The following is a 20974-nucleotide window of genomic DNA, read 5'->3' as shown; positions in this document are numbered from 1 at the left end:
AATTACTATAGTAAATAGAACATTTCCTAAATGTGTTTTATTTCGTTCTAAATTATTTTAAAAGTTTTTTCTATATTAAATATATGTTATAAATGGTATTATGAACTAAGTATCTACTCATTTCTAGAAAATTAACAGTTTCTTTAGTTTGACTTAAAAAAAAACTTTAAAAAAATCTTTAAAGATCTCTTTGGTAAACAAGCAATGTATTCCCCCAAATAATTAAACTTTTATCATGTGTCTATTAGAAAATATATTATCCCAGGTGTATTTGTGAATGCTCTCTGTCCTAATCTGTCCTTTCTGACAATTGGAGAAAGAAACTTTGGTTATTTCCTATGAGCACATTGATTAAAAGTCTATAAAAATAATGGACAGGGCACAGGAGTGTTCAACAGTCTGGAGAATATTTTGGTGTGTTCAGCTTTATCCAGCATTTTATTTTACCCTGTGGCCTAAATGGACTGTTGCATGTAAAAAAAGGCAGAAGATCCCATTAGCTTTACTTTGTAATACCTGGATGTGCTGAGAGTTGTGTGCATCTGCGCAGACTGGGATGTGTCTGTGAAATATCAGAATTTTTACCCAGATTTCAAAATGCTCACATGGAATAAAAGTTGTGTGTGTGTGTGTGTGGGGGATTGTGGTAGATGTTGGAGAAATAGATATGGATATCCAGATAAAAACTCACAGAGGCATAACATATTCATTATCATATTAGGTCTATCTAATACTATGATCACTATTTTTAAAATCTTTTAAATCTACAAAATTTAATATACATTTGTGACGGTAAGTATCTTCTTTTATACACATTAATGTATGCATTGAATCTATACAAATGCATATACATGTACAAAATATTAATGAGAAAAAATGCAGCCACTGTTAATATAATGAGAATGGTTTGTGTGACATCAATATAACCCCGCAGCCAAGCAGAGTGGACTGGAATGCACATGCCTGAACAATAATGACTTCACTGTACTAGTCAGTGGGAGTGGAAGATGCTGTTAATGAGCATGTGTACTGTGTGGCCATCACATTAAAAATGAGCAAGTAGAGCAACAAATCTGCATCACATTTTGTGTTAAGCTTGAACATTCCTCCATGGAAATTATTTGGATGATTCAGAAGGCCACAGCTATGGGCAACTGGTGATTGGCAACTTCATCACGACAACACACCTGCTCATACATCACGTCTCATGCAGAATTTTTTTGTGAAACATCAAATCACCCTGGTGACTCAGCCCTGCTACAGCCCAGATTTGTGGACTGTAGCAAAATCACCTTTGAAAGAGAAGAGATTTCAGAGTGTTGATGAGATTCAGGAAAATATGACAGAGCAATTGATGGCGATTGAGAAAACTGTATGAGGTCCCATGGTGCCTACTTTGAAGGGGACTGAGGCATCATAGTCCTGTGTACAGTGTTTCTTGTATCTTGCATATTCTTCAGTAAATGTTTCTATTTTTCACATTACATGGCTGGGTACCTCCTGGAAAGACTGAATATTTGTTTTTTGGGGTTTTTTTCTGTGTTATTTTAGAATATAACTAACCTATGTTGAACAGTGGCCAGCTTCTGAATCAGAAGCACTTTAGTCTTTCTCCTATGCTTTCTATATTTAGCCAAGTAATAAGTAAGGGGGTGTGTAATTCTTTCAAGGAATAGAAATTAAATACTTTTATGATCACTTAGATTAATGAAGACCTACATTACCTACTATTATAGATATTCAAGTTCTTTAAAGAAAAAGTTTCAAATTATCATGTAAATGATTAATTTCATCTTTATATTATTTTCTAATGAGATTTAGTTTTATATATGCAATTAATTTGTAGTCAGGAATTAGAGGGGATGTATTGTTCTCTAGATATCAGACCTGGGAATGTAAGAAGTAAGAGCTTATAACATGAAAATATGAGAGAAACACAAATTATAAAATAACATAAAATTTCTAATTATCTTATATGAATGTTTAAGGTCATTTATGAAAAGTATTTAATAACATCAGTATTTGGCAATGGTAGTGAAATTATAATAGTTAAATACCCAAAGTTTAAATAATAAACTTTAGCTACACCTTATACCAGGTATTTGAGAGACATATTACTATGCAGAATCTTTAAGTCTGACTCTAATTTGCACCCAGAGATTCTAGGGATCGAAATCAATAAATCTAGGTTAATTAATTTTTTCAATAAAATTGAGCAGTCAAAACTTGCAACCACTGTGAACTTGAGACCTAAACTAAAGTGTTCATATATTTTGCTTTCCCTCTCATGGGACCTGAATATTAAAAATATATATTTTTTTCATATAAATAGTAACTGATGCATCCCAGGATTTTTTCCCACCTAATGTTACCTAGCATAGAAAAATTGGGAAGTGGTAATGGTTATTGATAATAGTCTTTCAATAATCATGCCTTCAGTTATTCTGTGGTTTCTTAAGATGTTATTTGCCTCTCAGCCAATGGGTCTAATGTTAGAAACAAAGTATGGACTGAGTTCAATCTTTAGAATAGAGAATACTTATTGAATCATAAAGTTGATAGCATGAACCAATAGACAAATCAGTCAATTGTTAAAGGCCAAAACACAGGTGAGCATAAGTGTTGAAGCTAAGCTAGTGCTCTAGAATAAATCAAGGAAGATATTAGAGGGGCATGTTGGTAAGAAGTTATAGAGTAGTCCTAGAATGGAAGATCTGTCCGGGGCAAGGCCTTTGAACTCTAGGATCCTGTATGAATGTTTGTTATTTGGGGGTTGGTCTGCATTCATCAAACCTGGGGTGAGGCTTTGAAGGGGCATACCTCTGCTGGATATTCTTGGTTGCACAAATCTCCTGGTCTTGCTGTCCTCATTAGAGCTTCACTTCTCTCTTACCCATTGCCTGTGTATAGTGATTATGGTAAATCTTCTGTTCTGTTGATCTGCAGAATTTTGCTTCCTTTCAATTGTTCTGATTTTCCATTTAGCCAATATTAACTAGTATTTCAGATGTTGGAATCTGTGCTTCAGAACCTTTAGGAAATGCTAATATCATTGTCCTTGCTGATCGCTCTATGCTCAACTTTGGTGCTTAAGTCTCCTGCATGCGGACATCTGATTTCAGCACTAATGCATAAAGATCTTAAAAGATCTCACATCTAACCTTACAACCAAAAAAGCTAGAAACCCTGAAAATCAGAGACTTTTCTTAGACTTGTTAAAGAACTGGGGCCACAAGGTAATTGCCACTCCAAATCTAGAAAGACAGGTTCATCTAAAGAGTCACAGGTGAAGCCTTCTTACTTAGAACAGAAAACTGTAGAACTATAAACTAGTGGGGATATTTAAATGGTAATTTTGATAAATTACTGGACATTTAGTGTGGAAGAGCTTGAGTCAGATGCTCCTAGAATCCTCAGTTTGAAGGAGCCTCCTAGTATTTATGGCTTTTACCTCCAAGAATCCCAGCGAGTTCTAAGAGTGAAATTCTGAGAAATATCCCCTCCAAGTTCTGGCAGGAGAAAGAAAAGTGTAATCCTTGTGAAATACACTGAATCTTCTCTTTAACAGAAATTAACTCTCTTTAACAGAAATTGTGTTCCATCTGGGAGAAGGGAATTCCTTCTGCTACAACCTCCCCTACAGTGTTCTGGTCTCATTTCAGGAGAAAAAAATACAAGGCAAGACTTTAAAGAAATAGATTAAAGATAACACACGTAGCCCAGGATGAGAATAGGAAACTGGTAGAAAGACAGCCATACCACTGAAGAAATTATGTCTAAATGTAATATACCCAAGATACATGGATTGAGGCCACCTGAAATTTAACTGAAAAAATTATAGAACATTTTTCTTTCCCATATATCTTACCACCATACCAATAGGCCTTCAGTATAATAACAGCAGAAACAGTGGATTACAGAAGAAAGAGCCACAAGATAGACTCTCTTTAAGGGGGAATAGTTATGGAAGCCCTAAGATAAGAGACAAAAACACGGATACTAGAAGAATCAAACCTGCGGCACCTGTAGCTATAACAGACTTTACACACAACCCAACTCCTAGCCAGATTACCATAAATCCTCGAACTAGGGATCTGTTAACGTCAGTTCTTATTAATTAATATAACATTTTTAGCTTTCAATAAAAAACTGTGCAAAGCCTGCCCTGTCCAGTGCGGCTCAGTTGTTTGGGTGTTATCACACAAAGTGAAAGGTGGCTGGTTTGATTCCAGCCAGGGCACAAGCCTAGGATGCAGGTTCAGCCCTCAGTTAGAGCATGTGAGAGAGGCAAGCGATCAATGCTTCTCATTTCTATGTTTCTCTCTCTGTCTTTCTCCCTTCCTTGTCTTTTCTCTAAAAAAATAATACAAGATAAATAATAAAAGATTAAAAAATTACAAGGTATGTCAAAGGCAAGGAAAAACAGTTGAAATAGATCTGAAACAGACTCATGAATTTTAATTTTCAGAAAGGAAATTTACTATAATTCTGAATAATGTTAAGGGCTCTAATTAAAAAGTAGATCACATGCAAAAACAGATGGATAATGTAGGCAGGGTATTAGAAGCACTAACGAACTATCGGAGGAACTGATGGAAATAAAAAATACTGGTACAGAAATAAAGAATGGCTTTGATGAGCTGTTCAGTGGACTGGACACAGCCAAAGAAAGAATGGGAAATTGTGGCAAAAGTTCAATAGAAACTTACACTGAGCGCCAAGAGATTAAAAAAAAGAACAGCAAATATTTAGAACACCCCATTTCGGAGCACTGTGGGACAATTTCAAAGGGAGTAACATACATGCCAGTGGAATAGTAGAAGAAAGAAAGAACAAAGCAGAAATGTTTTAAACTACTAACAGCTCTTCCAGGAAATTTTCTACTGAAGAACTCCTTTGAAGACGTCCTTGGGAAATTAGCAATTTATACTTCGTTGAATTCCACTATATCTTCTGTAGCTTTGTGTTAAAAAACAGATTCAGTGATTTTTTTTTCCTTTTCCTCATTTTTACTATCTGGTTATTCCAACAATGACTGACATTGTGGAATACAATTGTGCTCTTTGTTTAATGAAGCAAGATTATAGTGTTTTCTAGGTTTCAAAAATTGGTTAAAATATCATTTTTCTAATTCTATGATTTTTACATTTAAAATTATGTAGAAATATGCTCTACAGAAAAGTGTTATTGAATAAATGATTGACAAAAATGGCTAATTGTATGTTAGATTTAGTTGTAATAGCTATGCTTCTGATTATGAAATTTAGAATGGAAAACTAGAGCAATAAACACATTGCTTACTTCACTATAAATCCTTTAAAATAAGATTATTATAGTATAATACAGAAAAATCTGATTTTATATATACAATTATTTTTCTTAGAATTTGGTGGTGTTTAATGCCTATTTTACCCTGACGTGAAATGCACGATTTCTGGATCATGCAATGATTTATTCTTAGCAATGAGAGTGCCAGTTCCCCACAACCTGTTACTCCACGGGGCCTATCATTGAAGCCACATGTCATTTGCAAGCGCAAAAGAAGTATTTGAGCCATAGTAGAGGAACCTGGAAAAATGAATACTGAAGCTTCTATGGGGAAGTTTATATAGCTATCCTTCCTCCTCTGAGGAGAAAGAGAAGGAAACCTTTTTTCCCTAGTGTAAACATGTACATGAGGTGAGGAGGGAAATATTTTTGCAACCATTTAGAATGTAGAAGAATTGCTCTAGGAGAGAAAAAGAAAGTCCTTTCAATATCCCTCCTGAGGTTTTTTATCTGAGTGTTATCCTTAATCTCCTTTAACTCAGGTACCAACAACTTTTGCTTAGAAAGTTGTGAACATGCATACAAATGAAAATAGTCGCATTTGTTCCAAGAAAATTAGCATAAATTAATATAAATTCCACATTAGATTATATGGAGTACGTGTCTGCATATATATGTGTGGATACAGACACAGAGTGGGCAAAAGTAGGTTTATAGTTGTAATAACAATAATTAATACCATAATCAGTAAGTAACAATACAAGAATAAACTGTTTCACGTACAACTCTACAGCTACTTTGCCCACTGTGTGTGTGTGTGTGCAGAGAGAGAGAAAGTGGAAGAAGAGGAGGGAGGAAGGTATTTGGAAATGATAATAAAGATATTATGTGGCCCTGGCTGCTGTAGCTCAGTGGATTGAACACAGGCCTGGGAACCAAGCAACTATGGTTCGATTCCCAGTCAGGACACATGCCTGGGTTGCAGGCCAGTTCCCATCAGGGGACTCACAAGGGGCAATCATACATTGATATTTCTCTCCCTCTCTCCTTCCCTTCCCCTCTAAAGATAAATAAATAAAATCTTTAAAAAAAAACCCTTTCCTCTTTAAAAAAAGATATTATGTAGCTATTAAAGTACATTTTAATGCTGCTTTACAGTTCCATAAAATTAACCTCTGCCTTATTTATTTTTACATGGTGTTTGAGAAAGACATCATATAAAAGAAAAATGAAAAGACAAATTTTATTTGACAGAAAATTCACACAATACAATATATAGATGATGGATTACATATCAATAATTGCACATTTGAAACCTATATAATTTTATCAACTATTATTACCCTAATAAAGTTAATAAAAATTTAAATGAGACTAATGAGAGCAAACAGAAAGGCTTATGCTTGGGTTTCAGTACTTAGGTTTCTTAAGGACTGACAGAGCTTGTCAAAGATACATGGGAAGACTTGAATTTTTCTTGAATCTATTTATAAACCTTGGTTTCTTCAGAAAATTCCTGAAATCCATGCCTTAGGTACCAAGCCGAGTTATTAACAGAAAAATCAATTGCTTTAATTTTTTGGATGGCATTTGTAAATGTAAAGTCTTTTCTACTGTGGATAAACCTGGAGTTGAAAGTATTTCACTGAGTTATATTTGCCCATCATTTTTTAAGGCTTTCTGTAAAAGCAAACACTTTGAAATAACTGTGTTTATTATATATCAGATATGCCTCAAAGAAAAGTAAGTAACTCGAAAAGGTCAGCTGTGGAAAGCGGGCCTGCAAGCACCCAGCGTGATGAATTATAACTTCTACCCCTGTAGATGCAGAGGATAACTCCTTCAATATCTGACAACATGTGCCTTGAAGTTTTCAATTACTCTCAGGAAACCGAACATTTCTCCTAAAAAAAATATTTGACAAGCCTAGCTGAAAAATGTGACTCTGCAGAAGAAAATGCTGTTGGATCATTGGACTGTGTTTGAAAGAACAGCAAAGAGCAGGGTTCTGGCTCCTCACAGCTGAAAAAGGAAGTACTCATGGTATTGAGCCTCTGGGATTAAAACTGCTGAAGCCCTGGTCCTGGTGTCAAATGACATTTAATTTCAGAAAAACAAAGCAAGGGTCAGTATCTCAAATGAGGGGAAAAAAGGCATTTTATAATCTTGCACACTTCAATTTCAAATTATTATAATATATGTATGAATTCCAATATATAAAATTGCATAGTGACAGCTTTTAATGAGCAGAAGTTACAGGAAATTTATGGAGTTATAAACAGAGGCATAGACCAATCAGGTAGAGAAGAAATTAGAAAAAAGAGATATCTAATTTAAATTATCAATAACTTAAAACTGAAATTCCTCCAATATTATTTCGAGAACTCACTTGTCTCAAAAGCCAACTATTGAGGGATCTTAACAGAATTTTTCTCACATATAATAACCCATAATGACTTCCTAAAACTTAAGTGTCATGTTCTCCTGAGCAAGAAGAATTAGTGGAAGCTTGAATAATCCTCTTACACAAGGAACTAAGGTCTGTCCAGAAGGTATCCAGCCATGTAATATGAAAAATAGAGACATTTATGGAAGAAGATACAAGAAACATTGTACATAGGACAATGATACCTGAGTCCCCTTCAAAGTAGGCATCTCAGGCCTCACACAGTCCTCCAAATCACCATCAATTCCCCTGTTGTGTTTTCCTGAATCTCATCTTCGGACTGGTCCGAAGTCTCTTCTCTTTCAAAGGTGATTTTAGTTTTGGAGTTGCCACTTTTGAGGCTTATTTAATCCTACTCTGACCACTGTGTATGTTGGTTGTGGGGCTACCTCGGGGGACTCAGATGCAGACCAGTGAATGGGTTTGAGGATTTTCCAAGCATATGACAATGGTGTTTGTCATCAAACATGACAGATGAGTAGTAAATGTTGATATATCCTATACGTGACAATGTGAGACTTTTTCATTAAATAACACTGGTAATTTTTTAAATTCACTTGAAAGTCTGATGGCTTTTGCAATAAAAAAATATTAAGAATGATAAAAATAGTAGATGCAGACTTTGACTGTCCTTGGAAACATGTTTGGAGCTACAAAGTGATCCACAGTGTGTGGCGGCCTCTGCTGGCCCTCAGTGTATTCAGAAGGGATCAAGCTGAGCTCCAGGGCCAGCTTTTACCAGCATCAACCCTGGTGGTAATATCAGCCAAAGTTCCAGTGCATCCTGAGTTCTACCTTCTCCTGCCTCCCCCTGCCAGCTGCCTAGTAGCCTTAATCACTGAAAGCACCCTTGCTGTACTCAAGTTTCATAAGGTAGGTTCTCAGTGAGTCACCAGATAGGGGCAAATGGTATTCACCAGACTGATACAAGTTCAAACTTGGTTACAGTGTTTTTGGTTTTGTGATACTCAGCAAATGTTTCTGGGTATAACAAGTCTAGCTGGCACCCACTGGGTGCTCCCACACCTTTATGATGAGGTGAGCTCTCTGGGGGTCATCAATGTGAGGGCTGCAGTTTATCAGGCCCAAACAAATGAAGATTTGGCCATGTGAAGGGAGGGCTTTCCTCTGGTCATTCATGAGAGGTAAAAATGGCCCCCATTCTAGAACCAAACAACTCAGTCTGTTCCAGGTTCTGCTGGGAGGAGATGGAACTTGGTAGCTGCATCCTGTGAGGGGGAGGTAATGGTCAGGCTTGAGAGATGGTAGTGTGTGTGGTCCCCACCCCGGTTGCATACCACTCACTCTGCAGGGCCATGCTGCTAGGACCTGGGCAGTAGGCCCTACAAGGCCAGGAGGGTGATTCTATTGGAAAAGCACTGTTCAGGTTCTTGGGAAAGTGGGGGGTACAGCTCCTCACCCTGAAGTCACACAACTCAATCACCGATATCCCCTGGCTCTACCCAGAACTCTACACCATGGCCAAGGCAGCTGAGTCCTCCATAGGTTGTAATCTCTGCAGGTTGGGGTGAGAGGGAACCCAGAGGATGGGGATATTGCTCTCCCCTAGGCTGATATCACACAGAGTCAAATGTTATTTGGGGGCCTCTTCTTGGTTCTGGTGCTCTGGTCGGAGGAATCTGTTTTGGGATCTATATGCCATGCCAACTGGGAGGGAATCCCTACAGCTGAGAGATTCTTCTGGAACCTCAGCTGCAGTTTGTGGGTATGGGCCAACTCTTCTCATGTATTCATGCATCTTACCAATCTCGATGTGGGATGCTCTGTAAATTCTTGGTTAGAAGACTTCTTTTCAGCTAGTTTTCAATTGGTTATTCAGGAAGATTGCTCCACAATTTAGTTGTAATTCCAATTTGGTCCTGAGTGGAGGTGAGGAGGTGAGTGTAGCTTCCACCTATTCCTCTGGCATCTTGGATTCCCTCCCCTCATTTCTATCATATAATACATCTTTATTTAAAATGTTTAGTTTTATAGGTTAGCATTATTAGCAATTACACAAAGGTCTGTCCAGAAGATATACAGCCATGTAATATGAAAGACAGAAACATTTACTGAAGAAGATAGAATATACAAAAACATGTACATAGGACAATGATGCTTCAGTCCCCTTCAAAGTAGGCACCTTGGGATCTTGCATAGTTCTACCAATGCCATCAACTACCTCATCATATTTTCCTGAATCTCACTGATGGTCTGAAATCTGTTCTCCTTCAAAGGTGATTTTAGTTTTGGGAAAAGCCAGAAGTGATAAGGCACCAAATCTTGGCTGTAGGGGAGCTGAGTCACCAGGGTAATTTGATGTTTCTCAGAAAAACTCTACATGAGACCGGTTGCATGAGCAGGCATGTTGTCATAATGAAGCTGCCAATCACCAGTGCCCATAGCTGTGGCCTTCTGAATCATCTGAATAGTTTCCATGGAGGAATGTTCAAACCTAAAGCAAAATTTGATGGAGACGTGTTGCTCTACGTGCTCAGTCATTTTGAATGTGACAGCCATACAATACAGACTAATACAGTGAAGTTGTCATTGTTCACTCATGCACAGTCTGGTCCACTCTCCTTGGCATCCAGGTGACATCACTGTCATGCAAACCATTCTTGTTATACTAACAATGGCTGGACTTTTTCTGGATAGACCTTGTATACAAGCACCGTTGGTCAAGAATCTCCTGTTTAGAAATAATAAATGTGATTTCATTGCATTATTAAGTATTCTTAATTATTAAAAAACTATGAAGAAATTAGTGTTGAAGTAAGAAAATAATTTTTTTCCTCTTCACTTAATATTTGTAGCCATAATTAACGCAAGTGAATGTTGGTTCAGCCCTGGCCATGTGGTTCAGTTGGTTGGAGCATTGTCCCCCACAACAAAAAGCTGATGGTTTTATATCCTGATCAGGACACATCCTTAGGGTGTAGGTTCAATCCCAAAGTGGGTTGCACACAGGAGGCAATCAATTAATGTTTCTCACACATTGATATTTTTCTGTCTCTTTCTTTTTAAAATTTAAACATATCCTCGGATGAGGATTAAAAAAATAAATGAATAAAAGGTAAATAATTTTGGTTCAATACAATATGCATTATCTCTTCATAAATGTACCTTTGATTGCATAAAAGAAAGAAAAAAATGCCATCTGAAATTTTTCGGTCATGGTGAACTCAAAAATAGTTTGTCGTCGAAAGCACATATAATTTTCATCTTGAAGAAGTGTAAAGAAAACACTTCAAATCTAACTTCCTGCTTTATTTCTCTGGGTACTATTTTTTGTAACTGACAATTCCAAAAGTGACCTACTTTTCTGGTTGTTGTGAAATAAATGGAAAGCCTTTGCAATAGTGACTGTGAATACTCTGCTTTTTTAAAAAAATCAAGTTAAATTTTACGCTCATGATTTAGATTAATTCCTAACAAGGCAAAAGAGATAAATTATAATACTACACTTGATGAAACGAAGCAAATGACAATAACAATGTGTTAATATATACATATAGACTCTGGCCACAATTTCAGCCACATATCACACATTTGACAAAAAACACCCAGTGCATGTGAAATTCTTTCTGACTCATTGAAAGCAACTTCAACAATCCTCATTGTAGACTATCCAGATGAGATAATAATATTGAAAGAGGTTTGACTGTTTTGATAACTTTATTTGTTGCATTTAAATTGCATTAAATCAATTTGTTCTTTATTTCACTGTTTCTGGTTTTATTTTGGTAGAGGAAGGGGAAGGGGGATAACAGGGGAAAAAAGAGGAAGGGTCATCAAGGAACATTTATAAAGGACCCAAGGACAAAGCCAAAGGGGAATAGGATTGGTAGTGGGAGGTAGGGGGTGTGTGGGGGGAAAATGAAGACAACTGTACTTGAACAACAATAAAAAAAACTAGAAGTTTTACATTATAAAAATAAATAAGTAAATTGCATTAAACCATATCAAATTGTCCAGCTAAGTTTTGATTCTGAAAAAGTTGTGAACATATAAACCACCTTTATTTTTATCTCATAAGATTATACATAATTTATAAATATATTATTGGTTTATTTTAATAGAATGACACAGTGTTTTGTTAATAGATTTTTTCAGTCATGTTTGTATCATCCATGTTCTTGTACATAGCTGTTGTTGATATATTTTCATTGTGGAGGAATTTCTGTTGTAAAAATTTTTTGGCAATTTATTTATCTTTTCTACTGTTGATGGGCATTCAGATGGCTGAGAGATTGTGTGATAGTGAAAAATTCCATAATGAACTTAATTGTACTTGTTTATTGGCAATATGTATATGCCTTTCTGTTGAAAATATACCTAGAAGTGGAATTCTTGTGTGATAGTTATACACAAATTCAATTTTAGAAGTTAATGACAAATAATCTCAAAAAATAAATGCTGTACTTCATATTTTCAAATGCCTACAATGTATGAGTACCTCTGTACATATTCTTTACATCTTCACTAACATTTGTTACTCTCATTCATCTTAGTTGTAGGCAATCTGCATTCAATATTTATGAAAAGTGTAATGGTATCTTATGGTGGTTTTCATGTCAATTTTCTCAAATCAAAATATGTTTGTCACCTTTTCATATATTTTTATCTCTATAGATAACCTCTTTGTGAAGTTCAAGTCTGTTGTTTAGTTTTCTTTAGGGATACCTATCTTCGAATTACTGATTTGTAGTTCATTATCTACTTTAGATGTGAATAGTCATTGCTTAAAGAATGTCAGTTGTCTTCTACTTGGCACTTTCTTTTCACTGTGTACTGGAGACAAATAAGAATAAAAGTCCTCACTTTTTAGATAGTCCAATTTATCAGTCTTTCTTTGTATTTACCGTAACTTTGTGTTCAAATATGTTTACCTAACTCAAGTTAATGATGTTAGTCTCCCACATTTTAATAGAATACTTTTTCTCTTTTGGAATTATATCAACAGTAGAAGTGGAACTGACTTTTGTATATGGTATGAAATAGGTATTAATACAGTTTTTCTATATGAACATGAAATGGTTTTAGAACTTTTTGCAGTGCTAAATTCTTCATAACTCAAGTCCTCAAACATAAATTGGTCTTCTTCTAGTCTCTCTATTCTCTGTCAGGTATCTCTCTGCCTATCATTGTGTCCTTAGTACACTGTCTTAATTATTAAGACCTATAATAAAACCAGTAATACCTTGTTCTTCTTTAAAATTTTCTTTAACGATGTCTTGGCTATTCACATTAAATAAAACCAATCCAAAGAGCAAGGCATATCATTCTTTTTTTATCTTCTTTAAATTCTTACAACAGTGTTTTAAAATGTTTAGATACAATGCACAGAAATCTTATACATCTTTCATTAGTTTTGTGGGTATTTTTATGCTGTGGTATCAGCATATAAGTGGTATCTTTTCATAAAATGTTTGTGTTTGTTACATGTGTATACAATATAATTGATTTCGTCTATAGCACTTATAAGATATCATGTATCTGTCACAGTATTTCTTTGCAATCCTATCACTATTCTTTTTGCTTATCTCATCAGGTGGGATCTTCAATACAAATATTGAATATGTACTAAAAGTGGGCATTGTAGGCATCCCTTATTTGTTCCTTGATTCAGAGACAAAGCTTTTAGCTTTTCATTTATAATGTATGTTTACTCTCTGTTTTATTTTCTTTTGTTTTTTTCTGTTAACTTTATAAGATTAGGTCATTTTCCTTTCTTTCTGTTAACCTATTGTAAGTGGTGCTAATTCAATGGCAACAGAAATCCCCAATGTGGGGTAAAAATGAAGAAGGGAATTTTATTCAGTGCAAAAACTCAACTGTGACACAGCATGGCTGTGAGAACAGCATGAGTATGGAATAACTAAATAGTGTTACAGCTCACGTATAAAGCAGTACCAATGAGAGATGGCCCTGGGGTAGGGTGTGCTGGGAATGAGGTCTGTCTTAGTTTAGACACCTCTGCTGTCCCTGCTCTGGTATGCTCCACTCTGACCTGCACCAGTCTACTATTCTCCACCCCAGTGAAACATCTTTGGTGTTTAATCTTTGCTGTCTCAGTTCCAGACAAGGAAACAGAGTCTTTGGTCTTTGATGGAAAGTAAAACTGTCTTCTCTGAGCCAGAGGAGAGCTGGCTGTCCTTGGTCCCTGGTTGGTCTGGTATCATGCGAATGAAGACTTCAAGACTTCCCAGGTCGATTGGTTCAAAAGGCACTGCACTGATTGGTCTCAATGAGACAACTCTGATTGGTTAGTGAAGATGCTGATGGGAATATAGCTGCATAGCTCCTATTGGATGGGAAGAGCCTTATTGATGAATTGGATTCCAGGAACTCCTTTATAAGGGCTGGCTTAGATGACAAGAAAACAGTGCAGGAATCAGGCAGTTTAATGCTGGCTTCTGCCTGAAGTATAGTTTGTGAGAGTGTTCCATGTTTAGAAATGGCTGTTAGGCTGTTTTAAATTTGAGCTCAGTTAGCAAACCAGGAGCCCTTCTTGGAAGGTATCTCCTTTCTCACGATCCACACTTTCTACTTGAATAAGTATATATAGTAAGGAAAGCTGGCTAAATACAATTTACTAAGAGTTTTAAAAACTCACTGATGTTAAATTTTATCATATTCCTTATCTTAATGTATTCAGATAATCATATACTTATTCTTAATTATATCTGTGTTAAAACACACTGGTTGATTTGGGGCTATGGAATCACCTTTGCATTTCTGATGTCAATGACCTCTAGCCAAAGACCACCATGAATACACCTGTATTTTAACAATTTTGATTTACTGTTCCTTGCAACAAAGAAGAGCACACACTAAGAAGAACTGTGGGATGTCTTAGTAAGGGGGTGTTAGAAAGACCTTATAGGGTTTGGATAGGTTAGGTGATTTTCCAAGAGTGTTCAAGGAAGCTGGACTTTGTATTGAATGTTTTCAGAACATGGGGATATTTTATGATTAGATATTTTAGTGAAGCTTTTTGATACAGTAAAAGGAATAGGACAAGACTGAAGCTATCATTGGTACTGAAATGGCAGTAACTCATATTAATCAAACTAAGGGAACATTTGTCTATTCTGTGGTATGAACAATCACTTAAAAAACAACTTTATGGAGGTATAACTGACCTATGAGGGGTTATCTATATTTAATGTATACAATTAATGAGTTTGGAGATAAATATCTGTGTCAGACATGATAATCAACTTATTTTTGTCTTGTTTCAGCATGATCGCAGAGTGGACTTATGTGATGTTTGTGTTCTGTGAAATTACTAGAATTTAATAGAGTAAAATAAAAATACAGCCAAGATTACCAGGATAACTGTTAACAGCACCAGGTCCTAGATGATAGTGGTGCCAGGCTAGCTCCTGAATGGCTACAGTAGCTTTTCTCTTTCTCATTAAAATTAATACAATACAGTTTGGTTTGCATAGTACTGGACTGGTTGGCCTATTTCATTCAGAATTTTTGCATCTATGTTCATGAGTTACATTGACGCATGAGTTTTAAAAAGTTCTTGTCAGATTTTATTATCATGCTTATGTTGATTTTTCAAAAATGTGTTTTTAAATTAAAATTTTAAAAAATTGTGAGCTTATGTATAAATATTGCATATCATCTAAGGGCACTTATTACATCAAAAATATAATTCTCTAATCAATAGTAGGAATACTAGGTTATAATTAATATCATTAATTATGATATTATAGTGGGTTAATAACTATAAACAAATGTAAATTTGTTTAAAACAATACATCTGAATGCCCTCTATACTAATTTCTAACAAGTTAATCTCATGTATTTCTATTTGCATCAGATATATTCATTTGAACATATTTTTATGTCCTCTAATTTCAATTATAGTTGCTATATTTCACCTGAAAAAATCTGGAAATGCTCTATTATTTACAAAATAGCTAGTTGTATATGAGTCATTTACTCAGTCTGACAAAAAAATACCATGACTCTCAAAATTTACTAATAGAAAGATCTAGTATAAAACTAACTTTTACCAAACCTGTCTTTTAACTATTCTACAGGAGCATAGCCTTCTTACTCAGATGATTGAACAACTGGAGGAACATAACTGGAGTTCTGCTGACCCCCTGGTGACTGGCTGTGGGTAAGGATATTTTTCAGTTGATCAGGAATAACAGCCAAGGTAACCTCATTGTCAGGGCTTTCAGTTAGTTACCAAAGCAACATTAATATATATGTCGGCTATGACAGCATTACTTTAAAGTCATGTAATTTTGATCCCAAGACTGAGGAGCTACTAAAATGATACTTATAAATATACAATGTCATGTAACACACCAATTGTGACAGGTCACACTGATCACACACACACACATACATATACACACAAGTGAATGTATGTTACACTAGTGGAAACTTAATACGGTTGGTAAATTGTATCCATGACAATTTTCTGGTTATGGCATTTTATTGTTGATAATTATGTAAGATGTTTCTATTGCAGGCAACTGGATGAAGATATACAGGAGCTGTGTATTATTTTTTGCACTAACATGTTAGTCTATAATTATCTCAAAAATTTAAAAGCAAATAATTTTAATAAGTGAAATATGATTTAGATAGATGAGATACAAGAAATATAAAAATGAATTATTTTCAAGTCATGCAGAAGTATAAAAATGACCAGTAATGAAGTTTTCACTCTATTTTCTAGTTAATCTGAGCATGTACAGTTAAATGGATTATTATTATTAATCTAAAAAATGGCTGAAGAAAGTCTTTACACTGGTAAATAACAGTATATTTTCTCATTTTTAATATTTCAAATCAGAAACAGAAATTAAGCTTTTTGTTGCAAAAGGTAATTAAAAAGAAAACTTAAGTAGCTTACGGTTATATGACCCTTCGATATTTCATTACTTTTTATCTAATTAATTGCAGTTACTTCATTTTATTCGCTTTTTCTTATCAATATTCCATTATAGTTTTTCATATTGTTAATTTTAATAGTGTATCCATGTGTTAATTAACATTAGCTTTCCATAAAACAGGTAAGAAGAGTGGGTACAAAATTGGCCTTGAGACCCTAGAGTAGATCACATAGAGTGTGCAGTCCATGCATGCATGTTTAAGGGATGGAGGGCTGAGTGCAATCACTTGAAATCATTTCCTCTCTTCTGTATATTCTTTTCACAAGTGTAGTTATTTTTTCAAAAAATTCACAGCACAATGGGACAAATGAACATGTTTCAGAAAGCAAGTTTACAGAAGTAAACTATGAAAACCAATGGTGTAATAACAAGGGCAGAAGAGGAAAAATATAGAAAACAAAACTTAACGGCCTTTATTGAAAAGGCAAACCTTCACCAAAGGATTAATGAGAACATCAAAATCTTACAATATGGCAAAATGATGCTCACTGTTGATATTACATCATCGAAATCTTAAATTATAATTAACTATTTAAGGAGGCAGGTAAAGTATCTTGTTTTGTGCAATGCTTATAATAATGACTTAAGTGTACAAAAATATCCCGGTGAGTTCTTACTCTCTTTTCACGGTGTGCATTTAGGCACCAGGAAGTCCCAGTTTATAGGCCGTAACACTTTTACTGAGGTGAGCTATGCAGATATTTTCACTCATTTTGAAGAAAAATAAAATAAGTTATGACTTCAACAAGGTAACTCAGCTCAAAAGTTAAAAAGCTGGAAATAAAATTATTGACAGGTATAAATCTATAAAATTAAAAATTTCAAATAATTTTATGTTCCGTGATGTAGTGTTTCTCTGTTGCTTGAGGTCTCCAATTTGCTTGTTTTGGGATTAGTATTTTTACATAAAGTTTAATAATTAAACTAAGTGAAATGTTTTATTCCATTTTTTTCCAATGATAATGTCTTTGCTTTTAATAAATTTAGGTGGAAACTATGTTCCAGTTCATCTTGACTTGTGGTGGTGGAAGGACCCACACTGGAACAGTATTTTAGAAAGAGATTGCATATACATAGTTAGTTTTAAAATACTGAGGAAGAGAAACACTGAAGCAATTCAGTTTGAGGGTGAGGACCCATGTATTCAAAGTTCCTGACAATGCACCATTTCCCATAGGTTTTTCTTCACCTAGGCATCTGCACTCCATGACAAAAAGTGAAACCATTATCCTGAGCTTTGCCTTCAACCAGCTACATTGTAAACTGTTGTTTACGAAGAGGAATGTCATCTCTGGTGAAGTGAGAGAAAGCAATTAGCCTTCCAATAGCAAAGAGAGTAAGAGCAAAGGTTTCACTAAGCCTTTGCTTAGTGAGTTTACTAAGAAATAATGATAAAAACTGAAACATTTCTGGACTGATAATGGTCTTCCTGCTGAGCATCTAAGTTTCCCGAGTGGGCAAAGGAACCCGGAAGAGTGGTGTCTTGGACCAGAAGATTGATTCTGTGATTCTCCATCTGCACCATGGGCTGTCAGCATGATCACAGTTGTTTCTTTAAAAGCACTGTCAAGACAATTACTGATTTTCTTCACCACTGTATTTACATGTTCGTGTCCATCTATACCTAGAGCTCAGAATATTGATAACAAACTGCTTGACATTTTTGCTCTTCTGTGTAGAGTTTCAGGCAGCCAAAGTAGAATCTGATGATGCTCAGGAAAATCAAATGATTGCCAGCTTTAAATTATGTACATAAAAAGGAGGAATCCCTAAAGTATGCTTGGCAAAATTTACAGGAGCAGAATCAGCTTTTCTTGCTTTAGAAGAAAATATTGTTTTGCTTAATAAGAATGTGCTGTTTTATTTTTCAGTATTGTTAGTGAAGTGAACATTATAATCACATGTGTCCATAAGTTGGACCGTACATGTAAATTATCTAATAGAAAAATATACATCAATATTCTAAACATTAAATGTATTTTAGGGTCTTTACAAGCTCTAAAATATTGCCAATTTTTCTTTCATAATATTTGTCTAATAGATTATTCTAAAAAGTATAACCAGCTCTCTATATTAGTCACATTAACTTTTTCACCTGAAAATTTTATTTCTATTCTCTTTTAAACTACTAGTTTGCTGCTCAACTTTTCCATACCAACTTGTTAGAAATATGTACATCAATTTGTTAGCTATTGGTATGGCCAAAAATTGTGTTTGTTTTTTTCTGTAAGATGGCTCTTAAAGTGTTTAGCTGTCTTCAACTTCATTAAAAACAATTTAGTTAGTTGTATTGTTATAACTGTCATTTCAGCGTGCATTAAAAAAAACTAAAAACAAAACATTCTTGGGTGTAAAAAAGAAAAAAAATACCCTTTGCAACAGTATAGATGGACCTGGAGAATATTATGCTAAGTGAAATAAGCCACTGAGAGAAAGACAAATACGATATGATTTCATTCATATGTGGAATCTAATGAACAAACTGAACAAACAAAACAGAGACAGACTCATAGATGGAGAGCAGATGACAGCTAGTGGGGGGGAGGTCGGGTGTGGAGGGGTTAAGGAAAAAGGAAGACTCATGTACATGGACAACAGGGTGGTGATCATTGGGGAGGAGGAAGTATAAGGGGACTAAATGGTAATGGAAAAATATAATAAAAGTATATATTTGAAAAACATCAACATTTGTCTCAGCAGAGTATGGTGTTTGTCTGCGCTCTTCTGCTTCCGGATCTGACTCCGGTAATGTCAGGTGGCATCCCCACCTAGCTCTAGACAGCCTGTTCAAGGCCACAAGCAGTCCACAGTCTGTGGCCATATCCTTCAGGCTTCATTGCTTCTGGGCTGGTCCTTGGTACTCTGCCCCACTGGCTTTTTATCAGCTCAAGGCCCAGGGGTGAGTCATCCAGCATTTGGCAGCACTGCAGCTACAACTTCCACCTGCCTTTAAAGGGGGCTTCTTTGTCATCAGAGGGTGGGGCCTCTGGATTTCCCCTGGGAGGCAATGCTCAATCTTAAAAGAAGATTGTGAGTGTGTTCCCCTAACCCTGAACCACATGTATTGTTCCACCCCAGATTATTTTCAATAATGTACAGTTTCTAATGAATTAGCTGTCCGTTTCACGTGAGGGGCCAATCTGTGTAAGATGGTCAGCTCTTTTTTACTTGGCACTTACGACACTCTGTGTAAGAACTGAGGCTGAGTGCAGCCCTGAATACCCCTTGCTGGACCAATTTCTGATCTCTCTGCCTTGGTGGCTTCAGTGGAATAGGGCCCAAGATTTCAAAGTGGCTTGTTGCCCTGAGACATATTCAGGAAGGGCCCTTTTGGAGTTTTTCTTTTTCTTGTGGATATGCATCTGGCAGAAAGTTCTTGAGCCTGGCCTGTCTATTCTGCAGAGCTTCCCAGTTGGATGTGGTGCTAAAAATCCTACAGGAAGTGGGGGCCAGGCCTGCCCTTCCCTTCCCAGAGATTTTTATTCTGCAGGGGGGAGGTGGGTCTGCCTGGATGCAAAGAATCTCAACGCTTGCCCATCCACTCCCAGCCTCTGCCCTAGTTGGAGGCACAGTCCCAAAGTCTCTGTTTTGTGTATCCCAGCTGTGCTGGGCAGGACCCAGAAATTCCTTCATTGTGCACCTCTCTGAACTCCCTGCCCAGCTGGATTCACTGGGAAGAAACTGTGCTTTCAATCTGGTCTGTTTGCTGGCAGAGAAGCTGTAGGTCCCTTCAGCTCTGCTTTTATTTAAACAATCTGTATGTGGCACCTACACTGTGGTACTGAATCACTGTTAGGTTCTCCAAGCACACCTCCTCCCCTGAAAGCAATGTCTTTCACTGCCATAGCTGGCTGCAGCCAGCCAGTGCCTCCAACAAACCCAGGTGCCTCCTCTTGTCGTTTTAGGGATAGAGTCCCTCTTTGGAACTATTCCGTTAGTGCTGCAGCTATGGATGTCTGCTCACTGTGTGTGTGTAGCCTGGATCTCCCAGACTCTATATATCCTCCCAAGTCCAGATTAAGGTTGGGGGTCTCTCTGCAGCACTAGGAAACCCTGTCCCTGCAGGGGAGGGAGCTACAATGCTGCAACTTCTGACTGGTCTCTCCTCTGCTGCAGGTGCTATGCACAGAGTATTTCCCCTCTAAGTTACAAAATATCCTTTGTGGATGGTGTAAAATAACTTCTGTACTCCTTGGTATCACCTAAGATTCCATTGACTGCTCAAGTTTACTTATTGGAAGGTCAGCTGAAAATCTGAATTCCAGGCAAGAGCAAGTGGACTCAGCTTCCGCCGTCTCAGTGGCCATTTTAATCCTCAATATTATAC

The 20974-nt window shown here is 36.2% G+C and overlaps 1 long non-coding RNA gene across 2 annotated transcripts in view; it reads left to right on the top strand.

The window, feature by feature from the left end:
* The window catches only part of LOC128626102 (uncharacterized), a 221519-nt gene extending 202977 nt beyond the window's left edge, over nt 1–18542 (top strand). For both annotated transcript variants that reach the window (XR_008390005.1, XR_008390006.1), the window contains exons 2-3: nt 15778–15860; nt 17825–18542. This is a non-coding gene — a long non-coding RNA (uncharacterized LOC128626102). The remainder of the gene's footprint in view (nt 1–15777; nt 15861–17824) is intronic.
* The last annotated feature ends 2432 nt before the right edge of the window (nt 18543–20974 follow it).

The sequence above is a fragment of the Artibeus jamaicensis genome, unplaced genomic scaffold (genome assembly GCF_021234435.1).
Source record: "Artibeus jamaicensis isolate MK-2021 breed Jamaican fruit bat unplaced genomic scaffold, CSHL_Jam_final scaffold_286, whole genome shotgun sequence".
NCBI lineage: Eukaryota > Metazoa > Chordata > Mammalia > Chiroptera > Phyllostomidae > Artibeus > Artibeus jamaicensis.
Note: the sequence above shows the minus strand (reverse complement) of the source record. Positions and strands in the feature narration are given on the sequence as shown.